Source organism: Engystomops pustulosus, chromosome 1 (genome assembly GCF_040894005.1).
Source record: "Engystomops pustulosus chromosome 1, aEngPut4.maternal, whole genome shotgun sequence".
NCBI lineage: Eukaryota > Metazoa > Chordata > Amphibia > Anura > Leptodactylidae > Engystomops > Engystomops pustulosus.
In genome coordinates, this window is record NC_092411.1 from 91,400,648 (window position 1) to 91,425,431 (window position 24,784).

Here is a 24,784-nt window from a genome sequence, read left to right on the forward strand (position 1 = left end):
TGTCACAATGGCCCATTATGACATCACAATGACCCATTGTCACAATGGCCCATTATGACATCACAATGGCACATTATGACATCATAATGACCAATTGTCACAATGGCCCATTATGACATCACAATGACCCATTGTCACAATGGCCCATTATGACATCACAATGACCCATTGTCACAATGGCTCATTATGACATCACATTGACCCATTGTCACAATGGCCCATTATGACATCACAATGACCCATTGTCACAATGGCCCATTATGACATCACAATGACCAATTGTCACAATGGCCCATTATGACATCACAATGACCCATTGTCACAATGGCCCATTATGACATCACAATGGCACATTATGACATCATAATGACCAATTGTCACAATGGCCCATTATGACATCACAATGACCCATTGTCACAATGGCCCATTATGACATCACAATGGCCCATTATGACATCACAATGACCCATTATCACAATGGCCCATTATGACATCACAATGACCCATTGTCACAATGGCCCATTATGACATCACAATAACCCATTGTCACAATGGCCCATTATGACATCACAATGACCCATTATGACATCACAATGACCCATTGTCACAATGGCCCATTATGACATCACAATGACCCATTACTACCTCACAATGACCCATTGTCACAATGGCCCATTATGACAACACAATGACACATTGTCACAATGGCCCATTATGACATCACATTGACCCATTGTCACAATGGCCCATTATGACATCACAATGGCCCATTATGACATCACAATGACCCATTATCACAATGGCCCATTATGACATCACAATGACCCATTGTCACAATGGCCCATTATGACATCACAATAACCCATTGTCACAATGGCCCATTATGACATCACAATGACCCATTATGACATCACAATGACCCATTGTCACAATGGCCCATTATGACATCACAATGACCCATTGTCACAATGGCCCATTATGACATCACAATGGCACATTATGACATCACAATGACCCATTGTCACAATGGCCCATTATGACATCACAATGACCCATTGTCACAATGGCCCATTATGACAACACAACGGCCCATTATGACATCACAATGACCCATTATCACAATGGCCCATTATGACATCACAATGACCCATTGTCACAATAGCCCATTATGACATCACAATGACCCATTATGACATCACAATGACCCATTATGACATCACAATGGCCCATTATGACATCAGAATGACCCATTATGACATCAGAATGACCCATTGTCACAATGGCCCATTATGACATCACAATGACCCATTATGACATCACAATGACCCATTGTCACAATGGCCCATTATGACATCACAATGACCGATTGTCACAATGGCCCATTATGACATCACAATGACCCATTGTCACAATAGCCCATAATGACATCACAATGACCCACTATGACATCACAATGACCCAATATGACATCACAATGACCCATTGTCACAATGGTCCATTATGACATCACAATGACCCATTGTCACAATGGCCCATTATGACATCACAATGACCCATTGTCACAATGGCCCATTATGACATCACAATGGCTCATTATGACATCACAATGACCCATTGTCACAATGGCCCATTATGACATCACAATGGCCCATTGTCACAATGGCCCATTATGACATCACAATGGCCCATTATGACATCACAATGACCCATTGTCACAATGGCCCATTATGACATCACAATGACCCATTATGACATCACAATGACCCATTGTCACAATGGCCCATTATGACATCACAATGGTCCCATTATGACATCACAATGACCCATTGTCACAATAGCCCATTATGACATCACAATGACCCATTGTCACAATGGCCCATTATGACATCACAATGACCCATTGTCACAATGGCCCATTATGACATCACAATGGCCCATTATGACATCACAATGACCCATTGTCACAATGGTCCATTATGACATCACAATGACCCATTATGACATCATAATGACCAATTGTCACAATGGCCCATTATGACATCACAATGACCCATTGTCACAATGGCTCATTATGACATCACATTGACCCATTGTCACAATGGCCCATTATGACATCACAATGACCCATTATGACATCACAATGACCCATTATGACATCACAATGACCCATTGTCACAATGGCCCATTATGACATCACAATGACCCATTATTACCTCACAATGACCCATTGTCACAATGGCCCATTATGACAACACAATGACACATTGTCACAAAGGCCCATTATGACATCACATTGACCCATTGTCACAATGGCCCATTATGACATCACAATGGCCCATTATGACATTACAATGACCCATTGTCACAATGACCCATTATGACATCACAATGACCCATTGTCACAATGACCCATTATGACATCACAATGGCCCATTATGACATCACAATGACCCATTGTCACAATGGCCCATTATGACATCACAATGACCCATTGTCACAATGGCCCATTATGACATCACAATGGCCCATTATGACATCACAATGGCCCATTATGACATCACAATGACCCATTGTCACAATGGCCCATTATGACATCACAATGACCCATTGTCACAATGGCTCATTATGACATCACATTGACCCATTGTCACAATGGCCCATTATGACATCACAATGACCCATTGTCACAATGGCCCATTATGACATCACAATGGCCCATTATGACATCACAATGACCCATTGTCACAATGGCCCATTATGACATCACAATGACCCATTATGACATCACAATGACCCATTGTCACAATGGCCCATTATGACATCACAATGGTCCCATTATGACATCACAATGACCCATTGTCACAATGGCCCATTATGACATCACAATGACCCATTGTCACAATGGCCCATTATGACATCACAATGACCCATTGTCACAATGGCCCATTATGACATCACAATGGCCCATTATGACATCACAATGACCCATTGTCACAATGGTCCATTATGACATCACAATGACCCATTATGACATCATAATGACCAATTGTCACAATGGCCCATTATGACATCACAATGACCCATTGTCACAATGGCTCATTATGACATCACATTGACCCATTGTCACAATGGCCCATTATGACATCACAATGACCCATTGTCACAATGGCCCATTATGACATCACAATGACCAATTGTCACAATGGCCCATTATGACATCACAATGACACATTGTCACAATGGCCCATTATGACATCACAATGGCACATTATGACATCATAATGACCAATTGTCACAATGGCCCATTATGACATCACAATGACCCATTGTCACAATGGCCCATTATGACATCACAATGGCCCATTATGACATCACAATGACCCATTATCACAATGGCCCATTATGACATCACAATGACCCATTGTCACAATGGCCCATTATGACATCACAATAACCCATTGTCACAATGGCCCATTATGACATCACAATGACCCATTATGACATCACAATGACCCATTGTCACAATGGCCCATTATGACATCACAATGACCCATTATTACCTCACAATGACCCATTGTCACATTGGCCCATTATGACAACACAATGACACATTGTCACAATGGCCCATTATGACATCACATTGACCCATTGTCACAATGGCCCATTATGACATCACAATGGCCCATTATGACATTACAATGACCCATTGTCACAATGACCCATTATGACATCACAATGACCCATTGTCACAATGACCCATTATGACATCACAATGGCCCATTATGACATCACAATGACCCATTGTCACAATGGCCCATTATGACATCACAATGACCCATTGTCACAATGGCCCATTATGACATCACAATGGCCCATTATGACATCACAATGACCCATTGTCACAATGGCCCATTATGACATCACAATGACCCATTGTCACAATGGCTCATTATGACATCACATTGACCCATTGTCACAATGGCCCATTATGACATCACAATGACCCATTGTCACAATGGCCCATTATGACATCACAATGGCCCATTATGACATCACAATGGCCCATTATGACATCATAATGACCAATTGTCACAATGGCCCATTATGACATCACAATGGCCGATTGTCACAATGGCCCATTATGACATCACAATGACCCATTGTCACAATAGCCCATTATGACATCACAATGACCCATTATGACATCACAATGACCCATTATGACATCACAATGGCCCATTATGACATCAGAATGACCCATTATGACATCAGAATGACCCATTGTCACAATGGCCCATTATGACATCACAATGACCCATTATGACATCACAATGACCCATTGTCACAATGGCCCATTATGACATCACAATGACCGATTGTCACAATGGCCCATTATGACATCACAATGACCCATTGTCACAATAGCCCATTATGACATCACAATGACCCACTATGACATCACAATGACCCATTATGACATCACAATGACCCATTGTCACAATGGTCCATTATGACATCACAATGACCCATTGTCACAATGGCCCATTATGACATCACAATGACCCATTGTCACAATGGCCCATTATGACATCACAATGGCCCATTATGACATCACAATGACCCATTGTCACAATGGCCCATTATGACATCACAATGGCCCATTGTCACAATGGCCCATTATGACATCACAATGGCCCATTATGACATCACAATGACCCATTGTCACAATGGCCCATTATGACATCACAATGACCCATTATGACATCACAATGACCCATTGTCACAATGGCCCATTATGACATCACAATGGTCCCATTATGACATCACAATGACCCATTGTCACAATAGCCCATTATGACATCACAATGACCCATTGTCACAATGGCCCATTATGACATCACAATGACCCATTGTCACAATGGCCCATTATGACATCACAATGGCCCATTATGACATCACAATGACCCATTGTCACAATGGTCCATTATGACATCACAATGACCCATTATGACATCATAATGACCAATTGTCACAATGGCCCATTATGACATCACAATGACCCATTGTCACAATGGCTCATTATGACATCACATTGACCCATTGTCACAATGGCCCATTATGACATCACAATGACCCATTGTCACAATGGCCCATTATGACATCACAATGACCAATTGTCACAATGGCCCATTATGACATCACAATGACCCATTGTCACAATGGACCATTATGACATCACAATGGCCCATTATGACATCATAATGACGAATTGTCACAATGGCCCATTATGACATCACAATGACCCATTGTCACAATGGCCCATTATGACATCACAATGGCCCATTATGACATCACAATGACCCATTATCACAATGGCCCATTATGACATCACAATGACCCATTGTCACAATGGCCCATTATGACATCACAATAACCCATTGTCACAATGGCCCATTATGACATCACAATGACCCATTATGACATCACAAGGACCTATTGTCACAATGGCCCATTATGACATCACAATGACCCATTGTCACAATGGCCCATTATGACATCACAATGACCCATTGTCACAATGGCCCATTATGACATCACAATGACCCATTGTCACAATGGCCCATTATGACATCACAATGACCCATTGTCACAATGGCCCATTATGACATCACAATGACCCATTGTCACAATGGCCCATTATGACATCACAATGACCCATTGTCACAATGGCCCATTATGACATCACAATGACCCATTGTCACAATGGCCCATTATGACATCACAATGACCCATTGTCACAATGGCCCATTATGACATCACAATGACCCATTGTCACAATGGCCCATTATGACATCACAATGACCCATTGTCACAATGGCCCATTATGACATCACAATGACCCATTGTCACAATGGCCCATTATGACATCACAATGGCCCATTATGACATCACAATGACCCATTGTCACAATGGTCCATTATGACATCACAATGGCCCATTATGACATCACAATGACCCATTGTCACAATGGCCCATTATGATATCACAATGACCCATTGTCACAATAGCCCATTATGACATCACATTGACCCATTGTCACAATGGCCCATTTTGACATCACAATGACCCATTGTCACAATGGTCCATTATGACATCACAATGACCCATTGTCACAATGGTCCATTATGACATCACAATGACCCATTGTCACAATGGTCCATTATGACATCACAATGGCCCATTATGACATCACAATGACCCATTGTCACAATGGTCCATTATGACATCACAATGGCCCATTGTCACAATGGCCCATTATGACATCACAATGGCCCATTTTGACATCACAATGACCCATTGTCACAATGGTCCATTATGACATCACAATGACCCATTGTCACAATGGTCCATTATGACATCACAATGGCCCATTATGACATCACAATGACCCATTGTCACAATGGCCCATTATGACATCACAATGACCCATTGTCACAATGGTCCATTATGACATCACAATGACCCATTATGACATCACAATGACCCATTGTCACAATGGCCCATTATGACATCACAATGGTCCCATTATGACATCACAATGACCAATTGTCACAATAGCCCATTATGACATCACAATGACCCATTATGACATCATAATGAACCATTGTCACAATAGCCCATTATGACATCATAATGACCAATTGTCACAATGGCCCATTATGACAACACAATGACCCATTGTCACAATGGCCCATTATGACATCACAATGACCCATTGTCACAATGGCCCATTATGACCTCACAATGACACATTGTCACAATGGCCCATTATGACATCACAATGACCCATTGTCACAATGGCCCATTATGACATCACAATGGCCCATTATGACATCACAATGACCCATTGTCACAATGGCCCATTATGACAACACAATGACCCATTGTCACAATGGCCCATTATGACATCACAATGACCCATTGTCACAATGGCCCATTATGACAACACAATGACCCATTGTCACAATGGCCCATTATGACATCAGAATGACCCATTATGACATCAGAATGACCCATTGTCACAATGGCCCATTATGACATCACAATGACCCATTATGACATCACAATGACCTATTGTCACAATGGCCCATTATGACATCACAATGACCCATTGTCACAATGGCCCATTATGACATCACAATGACCCATTGTCACAATGGCCCATTATGACATCACAATGACCCATTGTCACAATGGCCCATTATGACATCACAATGGCCGATTGTCACAATGGCCCATTATGACATCACAATGACCCATTGTCACAATAGCCCATTATGACATCACAATGACCCATTATGACATCACAATGACCCATTATGACATCACAATGGCCCATTATGACATCAGAATGACCCATTATGACATCAGAATGACCCATTGTCACAATGGCCCATTATGACATCACAATGACCCATTATGACATCACAATGACCCATTGTCACAATGGCCCATTATGACATCACAATGACCGATTGTCACAATGGCCCATTATGACATCACAATGACCCATTGTCACAATAGCCCATTATGACATCACAATGACCCACTATGACATCACAATGACCCATTATGACATCACAATGACCCATTGTCACAATGGTCCATTATGACATCACAATGACCCATTGTCACAATGGCCCATTATGACATCACAATGACCCATTGTCACAATGGCCCATTATGACATCACAATGGCCCATTATGACATCACAATGACCCATTGTCACAATGGCCCATTATGACATCACAATGGCCCATTGTCACAATGGCCCATTATGACATCACAATGGCCCATTATGACATCACAATGACCCATTGTCACAATGGCCCATTATGACATCACAATGACCCATTATGACATCACAATGACCCATTGTCACAATGGCCCATTATGACATCACAATGGTCCCATTATGACATCACAATGACCCATTGTCACAATAGCCCATTATGACATCACAATGACCCATTGTCACAATGGCCCATTATGACATCACAATGACCCATTGTCACAATGGCCCATTATGACATCACAATGGCCCATTATGACATCACAATGACCCATTGTCACAATGGTCCATTATGACATCACAATGACCCATTATGACATCATAATGACCAATTGTCACAATGGCCCATTATGACATCACAATGACCCATTGTCACAATGGCTCATTATGACATCACATTGACCCATTGTCACAATGGCCCATTATGACATCACAATGACCCATTGTCACAATGGCCCATTATGACATCACAATGACCAATTGTCACAATGGCCCATTATGACATCACAATGACCCATTGTCACAATGGACCATTATGACATCACAATGGCCCATTATGACATCATAATGACGAATTGTCACAATGGCCCATTATGACATCACAATGACCCATTGTCACAATGGCCCATTATGACATCACAATGGCCCATTATGACATCACAATGACCCATTATCACAATGGCCCATTATGACATCACAATGACCCATTGTCACAATGGCCCATTATGACATCACAATAACCCATTGTCACAATGGCCCATTATGACATCACAATGACCCATTATGACATCACAAGGACCTATTGTCACAATGGCCCATTATGACATCACAATGACCCATTGTCACAATGGCCCATTATGACATCACAATGACCCATTGTCACAATGGCCCATTATGACATCACAATGACCCATTGTCACAATGGCCCATTATGACATCACAATGACCCATTGTCACAATGGCCCATTATGACATCACAATGACCCATTGTCACAATGGCCCATTATGACATCACAATGACCCATTGTCACAATGGCCCATTATGACATCACAATGACCCATTGTCACAATGGCCCATTATGACATCACAATGACCCATTGTCACAATGGCCCATTATGACATCACAATGACCCATTGTCACAATGGCCCATTATGACATCACAATGACCCATTGTCACAATGGCCCATTATGACATCACAATGACCCATTGTCACAATGGCCCATTATGACATCACAATGGCCCATTATGACATCACAATGACCCATTGTCACAATGGTCCATTATGACATCACAATGGCCCATTATGACATCACAATGACCCATTGTCACAATGGCCCATTATGATATCACAATGACCCATTGTCACAATAGCCCATTATGACATCACATTGACCCATTGTCACAATGGCCCATTTTGACATCACAATGACCCATTGTCACAATGGTCCATTATGACATCACAATGACCCATTGTCACAATGGTCCATTATGACATCACAATGACCCATTGTCACAATGGTCCATTATGACATCACAATGGCCCATTATGACATCACAATGACCCATTGTCACAATGGTCCATTATGACATCACAATGGCCCATTGTCACAATGGCCCATTATGACATCACAATGGCCCATTTTGACATCACAATGACCCATTGTCACAATGGTCCATTATGACATCACAATGACCCATTGTCACAATGGTCCATTATGACATCACAATGGCCCATTATGACATCACAATGACCCATTGTCACAATGGCCCATTATGACATCACAATGACCCATTGTCACAATGGTCCATTATGACATCACAATGACCCATTATGACATCACAATGACCCATTGTCACAATGGCCCATTATGACATCACAATGGTCCCATTATGACATCACAATGACCAATTGTCACAATAGCCCATTATGACATCACAATGACCCATTATGACATCATAATGAACCATTGTCACAATAGCCCATTATGACATCATAATGACCAATTGTCACAATGGCCCATTATGACAACACAATGACCCATTGTCACAATGGCCCATTATGACATCACAATGACCCATTGTCACAATGGCCCATTATGACCTCACAATGACACATTGTCACAATGGCCCATTATGACATCACAATGACCCATTGTCACAATGGCCCATTATGACATCACAATGGCCCATTATGACATCACAATGACCCATTGTCACAATGGCCCATTATGACAACACAATGACCCATTGTCACAATGGCCCATTATGACATCACAATGACCCATTGTCACAATGGCCCATTATGACAACACAATGACCCATTGTCACAATGGCCCATTATGACATCAGAATGACCCATTATGACATCAGAATGACCCATTGTCACAATGGCCCATTATGACATCACAATGACCCATTATGACATCACAATGACCTATTGTCACAATGGCCCATTATGACATCACAATGACCCATTGTCACAATGGCCCATTATGACATCACAATGACCCATTGTCACAATGGCCCATTATGACATCACAATGACCCATTGTCACAATGGCCCATTATGACATCACAATGACCCATTGTCACAATGGCCCATTATGACATCACAATGACCCATTGTCACAATGGCCCATTATGACATCACAATGACCCATTGTCACAATGGCCCATTATGACATCACAATGACCCATTGTCACAATGGCCCATTATGACATCACAATGACCCATTGTCACAATGGCCCATTATGACATCACAATGACCCATTGTCACAATGGCCCATTATGACATCACAATGGCCCATTATGACATCACAATGACCCATTGTCACAATGGCCCATTATGATATCACAATGACCCATTGTCACAATAGCCCATTATGACATCACATTGACCCATTGTCACAATGGCCCATTTTGACATCACAATGACCCATTGTCACAATGGCCCATTATGACATCACAATGACCCATTGTCACAATGGCCCATTATGACATCACAATGACCCATTGTCACAATGGCCCATTATGACATCACAATGACCCATTGTCACAATGGCCCATTATGACATCACAATGACCCATTGTCACAATGGCCCATTATGACATCACAATGGCCCATTGTCACAATGGCCCATTATGACATCACAATGGCCCATTATGACATCACAATGACCCATTGTCACAATGGCCCATTATGACATCACAATGACCCATTATGACATCACAATGACCCATTGTCACAATGGCCCATTATGACATCACAATGGTCCCATTATGACATCACAATGACCCATTGTCACAATAGCCCATTATGACATCACAATGACCCATTGTCACAATGGCCCATTATGACATCACAATGACCCATTGTCACAATGGCCCATTATGACATCACAATGGCCCATTATGACATCACAATGACCCATTGTCACAATGGTCCATTATGACATCACAATGACCCATTATGACATCATAATGACCAATTGTCACAATGGCCCATTATGACATCACAATGACCCATTGTCACAATGGCTCATTATGACATCACATTGACCCATTGTCACAATGGCCCATTATGACATCACAATGACCCATTGTCACAATGGCCCATTATGACATCACAATGACCAATTGTCACAATGGCCCATTATGACATCACAATGACCCATTGTCACAATGGCCCATTATGACAACACAATGACACATTGTCACAATGGCCCATTATGACATCACATTGACCCATTGTCACAATGGCCCATTATGACATCACAATGGCCCATTATGACATTACAATGACCCATTGTCACAATGACCCATTATGACATCACAATGACCCATTGTCACAATGACCCATTATGACATCACAATGACCAATTGTCACAATGGCCCATTATGACATCACAATGACCCATTGTCACAATGGCTCATTATGACATCACATTGACCCATTGTCACAATGGCCCATTATGACATCACAATGACCCATTGTCACAATGGCCCATTATGACATCACAATGACCAATTGTCACAATGGCCCATTATTACCTCACAATGACCCATTGTCACAATGGCCCATTATGACAACACAATGACACATTGTCACAATGGCCCATTATGACATCACATTGACCCATTGTCACAATGGCCCATTATGACATCACAATGGCCCATTATGACATTACAATGACCCATTGTCACAATGACCCATTATGACATCACAATGACCCATTGTCACAATGACCCATTATGACATCACAATGGCCCATTATGACATCACAATGACCCATTGTCACAATGGCCCATTATGACATCACAATGACCCATTGTCACAATGGCCCATTATGACATCACAATGGCCCATTATGACATCACAATGACCCATTGTCACAATGGCCCATTATGACATCACAATGACCCATTGTCACAATGGCCCATTATGACATCACAATGGCCCATTATGACATCACAATGACCCATTGTCACAATGGTCCATTATGAAATCACAATGACCCATTATGACATCACAATGACCCATTGTCACAATGGTCCATTATGACATCACAATGACCCATTATGACATCATAATGACCAATTGTCACAATGGCCCATTATGACATCACAATGACCCATTGTCACAATGGCTCATTATGACATCACATTGACCCATTGTCACAATGGCCCATTATGACATCACAATGACCCATTGTCACAATGGCCCATTATGACATCACAATGACCAATTGTCACAATGGCCCATTATGACATCACAATGACCCATTGTCACAATGGCCCATTATGACATCACAATGGCACATTATGACATCATAATGACCAATTGTCACAATGGCCCATTATGACATCACAATGACCCATTGTCACAATGGCCCATTATGACATCACAATGACCCATTGTCACAATGGCTCATTATGACATCACATTGACCCATTGTCACAATGGCCCATTATGACATCACAATGACCCATTGTCACAATGGCCCATTATGACATCACAATGACCAATTGTCACAATGGCCCATTATGACATCACAATGACCCATTGTCACAATGGCCCATTATGACATCACAATGGCACATTATGACATCATAATGACCAATTGTCACAATGGCCCATTATGACATCACAATGACCCATTGTCACAATGGCCCATTATGACATCACAATGGCCCATTATGACATCACAATGACCCATTATCACAATGGCCCATTATGACATCACAATGACCCATTGTCACAATGGCCCATTATGACATCACAATAACCCATTGTCACAATGGCCCATTATGACATCACAATGACCCATTATGACATCACAATGACCCATTGTCACAATGGCCCATTATGACATCACAATGACCCATTACTACCTCACAATGACCCATTGTCACAATGGCCCATTATGACAACACAATGACACATTGTCACAATGGCCCATTATGACATCACATTGACCCATTGTCACAATGGCCCATTATGACATCACAATGGCCCATTATGACATCACAATGACCCATTATCACAATGGCCCATTATGACATCACAATGACCCATTGTCACAATGGCCCATTATGACATCACAATAACCCATTGTCACAATGGCCCATTATGACATCACAATGACCCATTATGACATCACAATGACCCATTGTCACAATGGCCCATTATGACATCACAATGACCCATTGTCACAATGGCCCATTATGACATCACAATGGCACATTATGACATCACAATGACCCATTGTCACAATGGCCCATTATGACATCACAATGACCCATTGTCACAATGGCCCATTATGACAACACAACGGCCCATTATGACATCACAATGACCCATTATCACAATGGCCCATTATGACATCACAATGACCCATTGTCACAATAGCCCATTATGACATCACAATGACCCATTATGACATCACAATGACCCATTATGACATCACAATGGCCCATTATGACATCAGAATGACCCATTATGACATCAGAATGACCCATTGTCACAATGGCCCATTATGACATCACAATGACCCATTATGACATCACAATGACCCATTGTCACAATGGCCCATTATGACATCACAATGACCGATTGTCACAATGGCCCATTATGACATCACAATGACCCATTGTCACAATAGCCCATAATGACATCACAATGACCCACTATGACATCACAATGACCCAATATGACATCACAATGACCCATTGTCACAATGGTCCATTATGACATCACAATGACCCATTGTCACAATGGCCCATTATGACATCACAATGACCCATTGTCACAATGGCCCATTATGACATCACAATGGCTCATTATGACATCACAATGACCCATTGTCACAATGGCCCATTATGACATCACAATGGCCCATTGTCACAATGGCCCATTATGACATCACAATGGCCCATTATGACATCACAATGACCCATTGTCACAATGGCCCATTATGACATCACAATGACCCATTATGACATCACAATGACCCATTGTCACAATGGCCCATTATGACATCACAATGGTCCCATTATGACATCACAATGACCCATTGTCACAATAGCCCATTATGACATCACAATGACCCATTGTCACAATGGCCCATTATGACATCACAATGACCCATTGTCACAATGGCCCATTATGACATCACAATGGCCCATTATGACATCACAATGACCCATTGTCACAATGGTCCATTATGACATCACAATGACCCATTATGACATCATAATGACCAATTGTCACAATGGCCCATTATGACATCACAATGACCCATTGTCACAATGGCTCATTATGACATCACATTGACCCATTGTCACAATGGCCCATTATGACATCACAATGACCCATTATGACATCACAATGACCCATTATGACATCACAATGACCCATTGTCACAATGGCCCATTATGACATCACAATGACCCATTATTACCTCACAATGACCCATTGTCACAATGGCCCATTATGACAACACAATGACACATTGTCACAAAGGCCCATTATGACATCACATTGACCCATTGTCACAATGGCCCATTATGACATCACAATGGCCCATTATGACATTACAATGACCCATTGTCACAATGACCCATTATGACATCACAATGACCCATTGTCACAATGACCCATTATGACATCACAATGGCCCATTATGACATCACAATGACCCATTGTCACAATGGCCCATTATGACATCACAATGACCCATTGTCACAATGGCCCATTATGACATCACAATGGCCCATTATGACATCACAATGGCCCATTATGACATCACAATGACCCATTGTCACAATGGCCCATTATGACATCACAATGACCCATTGTCACAATGGCTCATTATGACATCACATTGACCCATTGTCACAATGGCCCATTATGACATCACAATGACCCATTGTCACAATGGCCCATTATGACATCACAATGGCCCATTATGACATCACAATGACCCATTGTCACAATGGCCCATTATGACATCACAATGACCCATTATGACATCACAATGACCCATTGTCACAATGGCCCATTATGACATCACAATGGTCCCATTATGACATCACAATGACCCATTGTCACAATAGCCCATTATGACATCACAATGACCCATTGTCACAATGGCCCATTATGACATCACAATGACCCATTGTCACAATGGCCCATTATGACATCACAATGGCCCATTATGACATCACAATGACCCATTGTCACAATGGTCCATTATGACATCACAATGACCCATTATGACATCATAATGACCAATTGTCACAATGGCCCATTATGACATCACAATGACCCATTGTCACAATGGCTCATTATGACATCACATTGACCCATTGTCACAATGGCCCATTATGACATCACAATGACCCATTGTCACAATGGCCCATTATGACATCACAATGACCAATTGTCACAATGGCCCATTATGACATCACAATGACACATTGTCACAATGGCCCATTATGACATCACAATGGCACATTATGACATCATAATGACCAATTGTCACAATGGCCCATTATGACATCACAATGACCCATTGTCACAATGGCCCATTATGACATCACAATGGCCCATTATGACATCACAATGACCCATTATCACAATGGCCCATTATGACATCACAATGACCCATTGTCACAATGGCCCATTATGACATCACAATAACCCATTGTCACAATGGCCCATTATGACATCACAATGACCCATTATGACATCACAATGACCCATTGTCACAATGGCCCATTATGACATCACAATGACCCATTATTACCTCACAATGACCCATTGTCACATTGGCCCATTATGACAACACAATGACACATTGTCACAATGGCCCATTATGACATCACATTGACCCATTGTCACAATGGCCCATTATGACATCACAATGGCCCATTATGACATTACAATGACCCATTGTCACAATGACCCATTATGACATCACAATGACCCATTGTCACAATGACCCATTATGACATCACAATGGCCCATTATGACATCACAATGACCCATTGTCACAATGGCCCATTATGACATCACAATGACCCATTGTCACAATGGCCCATTATGACATCACAATGGCCCATTATGACATCACAATGACCCATTGTCACAATGGCCCATTATGACATCACAATGACCCATTGTCACAATGGCTCATTATGACATCACATTGACCCATTGTCACAATGGCCCATTATGACATCACAATGACCCATTGTCACAATGGCCCATTATGACATCACAATGGCCCATTATGACATCACAATGGCCCATTATGACATCATAATGACCAATTGTCACAATGGCCCATTATGACATCACAATGGCCGATTGTCACAATGGCCCATTATGACATCACAATGACCCATTGTCACAATAGCCCATTATGACATCACAATGACCCATTATGACATCACAATGACCCATTATGACATCACAATGGCCCATTATGACATCAGAATGACCCATTATGACATCAGAATGACCCATTGTCACAATGGCCCATTATGACATCACAATGACCCATTATGACATCACAATGACCCATTGTCACAATGGCCCATTATGACATCACAATGACCGATTGTCACAATGGCCCATTATGACATCACAATGACCCATTGTCACAATAGCCCATTATGACATCACAATGACCCACTATGACATCACAATGACCCATTATGACATCACAATGACCCATTGTCACAATGGTCCATTATGACATCACAATGACCCATTGTCACAATGGCCCATTATGACATCACAATGACCCATTGTCACAATGGCCCATTATGACATCACAATGGCCCATTATGACATCACAATGACCCATTGTCACAATGGCCCATTATGACATCACAATGGCCCATTGTCACAATGGCCCATTATGACATCACAATGGCCCATTATGACATCACAATGACCCATTGTCACAATGGCCCATTATGACATCACAATGACCCATTATGACATCACAATGACCCATTGTCACAATGGCCCATTATGACATCACAATGGTCCCATTATGACATCACAATGACCCATTGTCACAATAGCCCATTATGACATCACAATGACCCATTGTCACAATGGCCCATTATGACATCACAATGACCCATTGTCACAATGGCCCATTATGACATCACAATGGCCCATTATGACATCACAATGACCCATTGTCACAATGGTCCATTATGACATCACAATGACCCATTATGACATCATAATGACCAATTGTCACAATGGCCCATTATGACATCACAATGACCCATTGTCACAATGGCTCATTATGACATCACATTGACCCATTGTCACAATGGCCCATTATGACATCACAATGACCCATTGTCACAATGGCCCATTATGACATCACAATGACCAATTGTCACAATGGCCCATTATGACATCACAATGACCCATTGTCACAATGGACCATTATGACATCACAATGGCCCATTATGACATCATAATGACGAATTGTCACAATGGCCCATTATGACATCACAATGACCCATTGTCACAATGGCCCATTATGACATCACAATGGCCCATTATGACATCACAATGACCCATTATCACAATGGCCCATTATGACATCACAATGACCCATTGTCACAATGGCCCATTATGACATCACAATAACCCATTGTCACAATGGCCCATTATGACATCACAATGACCCATTATGACATCACAATGACCCATTGTCACAATGGCCCATTATGACATCACAATGACCCATTATTACCTCACAATGACCCATTGTCACAATGGCCCATTATGACATCACAATGGCCCATTATGACATCACAATGACCCATTGTCACAATGGCCCATTATGACATCACAATGACCCATTGTCACAATGGCCCATTATGACATCACAATGGCCCATTATGACATCACAATGACCCATTGTCACAATGGTCCATTATGAAATCACAATGACCCATTATGACATCACAATGACCCATTGTCACAATGGTCCATTATGACATCACAATGACCCATTATGACATCATAATGACCAATTGTCACAATGGCCCATTATGACATCACAATGACCCATTGTCACAATGGCTCATTATGACATCACATTGACCCATTGTCACAATGGCCCATTATGACATCACAATGACCCATTGTCACAATGGCCCATTATGACATCACAATGACCAATTGTCACAATGGCCCATTATGACATCACAATGACCCATTGTCACAATGGCCCATTATGACATCACAATGGCACATTATGACATCATAATGACCAATTGTCACAATGGCCCATTATGACATCACAATGACCCATTGTCACAATGGCCCATTATGACATCACAATGGCCCATTATGACATCACAATGACCCATTATCACAATGGCCCATTATGACATCACAATGACCCATTGTCACAATGGCCCATTATGACATCACAATAACCCATTGTCACAATGGCCCATTATGACATCACAATGACCCATTATGACATCACAATGACCTATTGTCACAATGGCCCATTATGACATCACAATGACCCATTATTACCTCACAATGACCCATTGTCACAATGGCCCATTATGACAACACAATGACACATTGTCACAATGGCCCATTATGACATCACATTGACCCATTGTCACAATGGCCCATTATGACATCACAATGGCCCATTATGACATCACAATGACCCATTATCACAATGGCCCATTATGACATCACAATGACCCATTGTCACAATGGCCCATTATGACATCACAATAACCCATTGTCACAATGGCCCATTATGACATCACAATGACCCATTATGACATCACAATGACCCATTGTCACAATGGCCCATTATGACATCACAATGACCCATTGTCACAATGGCCCATTATGACATCACAATGGCACATTATGACATCACAATGACCCATTGTCACAATGGCCCATTATGACATCACAATGACCCATTGTCACAATGGCCCATTATGACATCACAATGGCCCATTATGACATCACAATGACCCATTATCACAATGGCCCATTATGACATCACAATGACCCATTGTCACAATGGCCCATTATGACATCACAATAACCCATTGTCACAATGGCCCATTATGACATCACAATGGCCGATTGTCACAATGGCCCATTATGACATCACAATAACCCATTGTCACAATAGCCCATTATGACATCACAATGACCCATTATGACATCACAATGACCCATTATGACATCACAATGGCCCATTATGACATCAGAATGACCCATTATGACATCAGAATGACCCATTGTCACAATGGCCCATTATGACATCACAATGACCCATTATGACATCACAATGACCCATTGTCACAATGGCCCATTATGACATCACAATGACCGATTGTCACAATGGCCCATTATGACATCACAATGACCCATTGTCACAATAGCCCATTATGACATCACAATGACCCACTATGACATCACAATGACCCATTATGACATCACAATGACCCATTGTCACAATGGTCCATTATGACATCACAATGACCCATTGTCACAATGGCCCATTATGACATCACAATGACCCATTGTCACAATGGCCCATTATGACATCACAATGGCCCATTATGACATCACAATGACCCATTGTCACAATGGCCCATTATGACATCACAATGGCCCATTGTCACAATGGCCCATTATGACATCACAATGGCCCATTATGACATCACAATGACCCATTGTCACAATGGTCCATTATGACATCACAATGGCCCATTGTCACAATGGTCCATTATGACATCACAATGGCCCATTATGACATCACAATGACCCATTGTCACAATGGCCCATTATGACATCACAATGACCCATTGTCACAATGGTCCATTATGACATCACAATGGCCCATTGTCACAATGGCCCATTATGACATCACAATGGCCCATTATGACATCACAATGACCCATTGTCACAATGGTCCATTATGACATCACAATGACCCATTGTCACAATGGTCCATTATGACATCACAATGGCCCATTATGACATCACAATGACCCATTGTCACAATGGCCCATTATGACATCACAATGACCCATTGTCACAATGGCCCATTATGACATCACAATGACCCATTGTCACAATGGCCCATTATGACATCACAATGGCCCATTATGAAATCACAATGACCCATTATCTCAATGGCCCATTATGACATCACAATGGCCCATTGTCACAATGGCCCATTATGACATCACAATGGCCCATTATGACATCACAATGACCCATTGTCACAATGGTCCATTATGACATCACAATGACCCATTGTCACAATGGCCCATTATGACATCACAATGACCCATTGTCACAATAGCCCATTATGACATCACATTGACCCATTATGACATCACAATGACCCATTGTCACAATGGCCCATTATGACATCACAATGACCCTTTATGACATCACAATGACCCATTGTCACAATGGCACATTATGACATCACAATGACCCATTGTCACAATGGCCCATTATGACATCATAATGACCCATTATCACAATGGCCCATTATGACATCACAATGACCCATTGTCACAATGGCCCATTATGACATCACAATGACCCATTATCACAATGGCCCATTATGACATCACAATGACCCATTGTCACAATGGCCCATTATGACATCACAATGGCCCATTATGACATCACAATGACCCATTGTCACAATGGTCCATTATGACATCACAATGGCCCATTATGACATCACAATGACCCATTGTCACAATGGCCCATTATGACATCACAATGACCCATTGTCACAATAGCCCATTATGACATCACATTGACCCATTGTCACAATGGCCCATTTTGACATCACAATGACCCATTGTCACAATGGCCCATTATGACATCACAATGACCCATTGTCACAATGGCCCATTATGACATCACAATGACCCATTGTCACAATGGCCCATTATGACATCACAATGGCCCATTATGACATCATAATGACCAATTGTCACAATGGCCCATTATGACATCACAATGGCCGATTGTCACAATGGCCCATTATGACATCACAATGACCCATTGTCAGAATAGCCCATTATGACATCACAATGACCCATTATGACATCACAATGACCCATTATGACATCACAATGGCCCATTATGACATCAGAATGACCCATTATGACATCAGAATGACCCATTGTCACAATGGCCCATTATGACATCACAATGACCCATTATGACATCACAATGACCCATTGTCACAATGGCCCATTATGACATCACAATGACCGATTGTCACAATGGCCCATTATGACATCACAATGACCCATTGTCACAATAGCCCATTATGACATCACAATGACCCACTATGACATCACAATGACCCATTATGACATCACAATGACCCATTGTCACAATGGTCCATTATGACATCACAATGACCCATTGTCACAATGGCCCATTATGACATCACAATGACCCATTGTCACAATGGCCCATTATGACATCACAATGGCCCATTATGACATCACAATGACCCATTGTCACAATGGCCCATTATGACATCACAATGGCCCATTGTCACAATGGCCCATTATGACATCACAATGGCCCATTATGACATCACAATGACCCATTGTCACAATGGTCCATTATGACATCACAATGACCCATTGTCACAATGGTCCATTATGACATCACAATGGCCCATTATGACATCACAATGACCCATTGTCACAATGGCCCATTATGACATCACAATGACCCATTGTCACAATGGTCCATTATGACATCACAATGGCCCATTGTCACAATGGCCCATTATGACATCACAATGGCCCATTATGACATCACAATGACCCATTGTCACAATGGTCCATTATGACATCACAATGACCCATTGTCACAATGGTCCATTATGACATCACAATGGCCCATTATGACATCACAATGACCCATTGTCACAATGGCCCATTATGACATCACAATGACCCATTGTCACAATGGTCCATTATGACATCACAATGACCCATTATGACATCACAATGACCCATTGTCACAATGGCCCATTATGACATCACAATGGTCCCATTATGACATCACAATGACCAATTGTCACAATAGCCCATTATGACATCACAATGACCCATTATGACATCATAATGAACCATTGTCACAATAGCCCATTATGACATCATAATGACCAATTGTCACAATGGCCCATTATGACAACACAATGACCCATTGTCACAATGGCCCATTATGACATCACAATGACCCATTGTCACAATGGCCCATTATGACCTCACAATGACACATTGTCACAATGGCCCATTATGACATCACAATGACCCATTGTCACAATGGCCCATTATGACATCACAATGGCCCATTATGACATCACAATGACCCATTGTCACAATGGCCCATTATGACAACACAATGACCCATTGTCACAATGGCCCATTATGACATCACAATGACCCATTGTCACAATAGCCCATTATGACAACACAATGACCCATTGTCACAATGGCCCATTATGACATCAGAATGACCCATTATGACATCAGAATGACCCATTGTCACAATGGCCCATTATGACATCACAATGACCCATTATGACATCACAATGACCTATTGTCACAATGGCCCATTATGACATCACAATGACCCATTGTCACAATGGCCCATTATGACATCACAATGACCCATTGTCACAATGGCCCATTATGACATCACAATGACCCATTGTCACAATGGCCCATTATGACATCACAATGACCCATTGTCACAATGGCCCATTATGACATCACAATGACCCATTGTCACAATGGCCCATTATGACATCACAATGACCCATTGTCACAATGGCCCATTATGACATCACAATGACCCATTGTCACAATGGCCCATTATGACATCACAATGACCCATTGTCACAATGGCCCATTATGACATCACAATGGCCCATTATGACATCACAATGACCCATTGTCACAATGGTCCATTATGACATCACAATGGCCCATTATGACATCACAATGACCCATTGTCACAATGGCCCATTATGATATCACAATGACCCATTGTCACAATAGCCCATTATGACATCACATTGACCCATTGTCACAATGGCCCATTTTGACATCACAATGACCCATTGTCACAATGGTCCATTATGACATCACAATGACCCATTGTCACAATGGTCCATTATGACATCACAATGACCTATTGTCACAATGGTCCATTATGACATCACAATGGCCTATTATGACATCACAATGACCCATTGTCACAATGGCCCATTATGACATCACAATGACCCATTGTCACAATGGTCCATTATGACATCACAATGGCCCATTGTCACAATGGCCCATTATGACATCACAATGGCCCATTTTGACATCACAATGACCCATTGTCACAATGGTCCATTATGACATCACAATGACCCATTGTCACAATGGTCCATTATGACATCACAATGGCCCATTATGACATCACAATGACCCATTGTCACAATGGCCCATTATGACATCACAATGACCCATTGTCACAATGGTCCATTATGACATCACAATGACCCATTATGACATCACAATGACCCATTGTCACAATGGCCCATTATGACATCACAATGGTCCCATTATGACATCACAATGACCAATTGTCACAATAGCCCATTATGACATCACAATGACCCATTATGACATCATAATGAACCATTGTCACAATAGCCCATTATGACATCATAATGACCAATTGTCACAATGGCCCATTATGACAACACAATGACCCATTGTCTCAATGGCCCATTATGACATCACAATGACCCATTGTCACAATGGCCCATTATGACCTCACAATGACACATTGTCACAATGGCCCATTATGACATCACAATGACCCATTGTCACAATGGCCCATTATGACATCACAATGGCCCATTATGACATCACAATGACCCATTGTCACAATGGCCCATTATGACAACACAATGACCCATTGTCACAATGGCCCATTATGACATCACAATGACCCATTGTCACAATGGCCCATTATGACAACACAATGACCCATTGTCACAATGGCCCATTATGACATCAGAATGACCCATTATGACATCAGAATGACCCATTGTCACAATGGCCCATTATGACATCACAATGACCCATTATGACATCACAATGACCTATTGTCACAATGGCCCATTATGACATCACAATGACCCATTGTCACAATGGCCCATTATGACATCACAATGACCCATTGTCACAATGGCCCATTATGACATCACAATGACCCATTGTCACAATGGCCCATTATGACATCACAATGACCCATTGTCACAATGGCCCATTATGACATCACAATGACCCA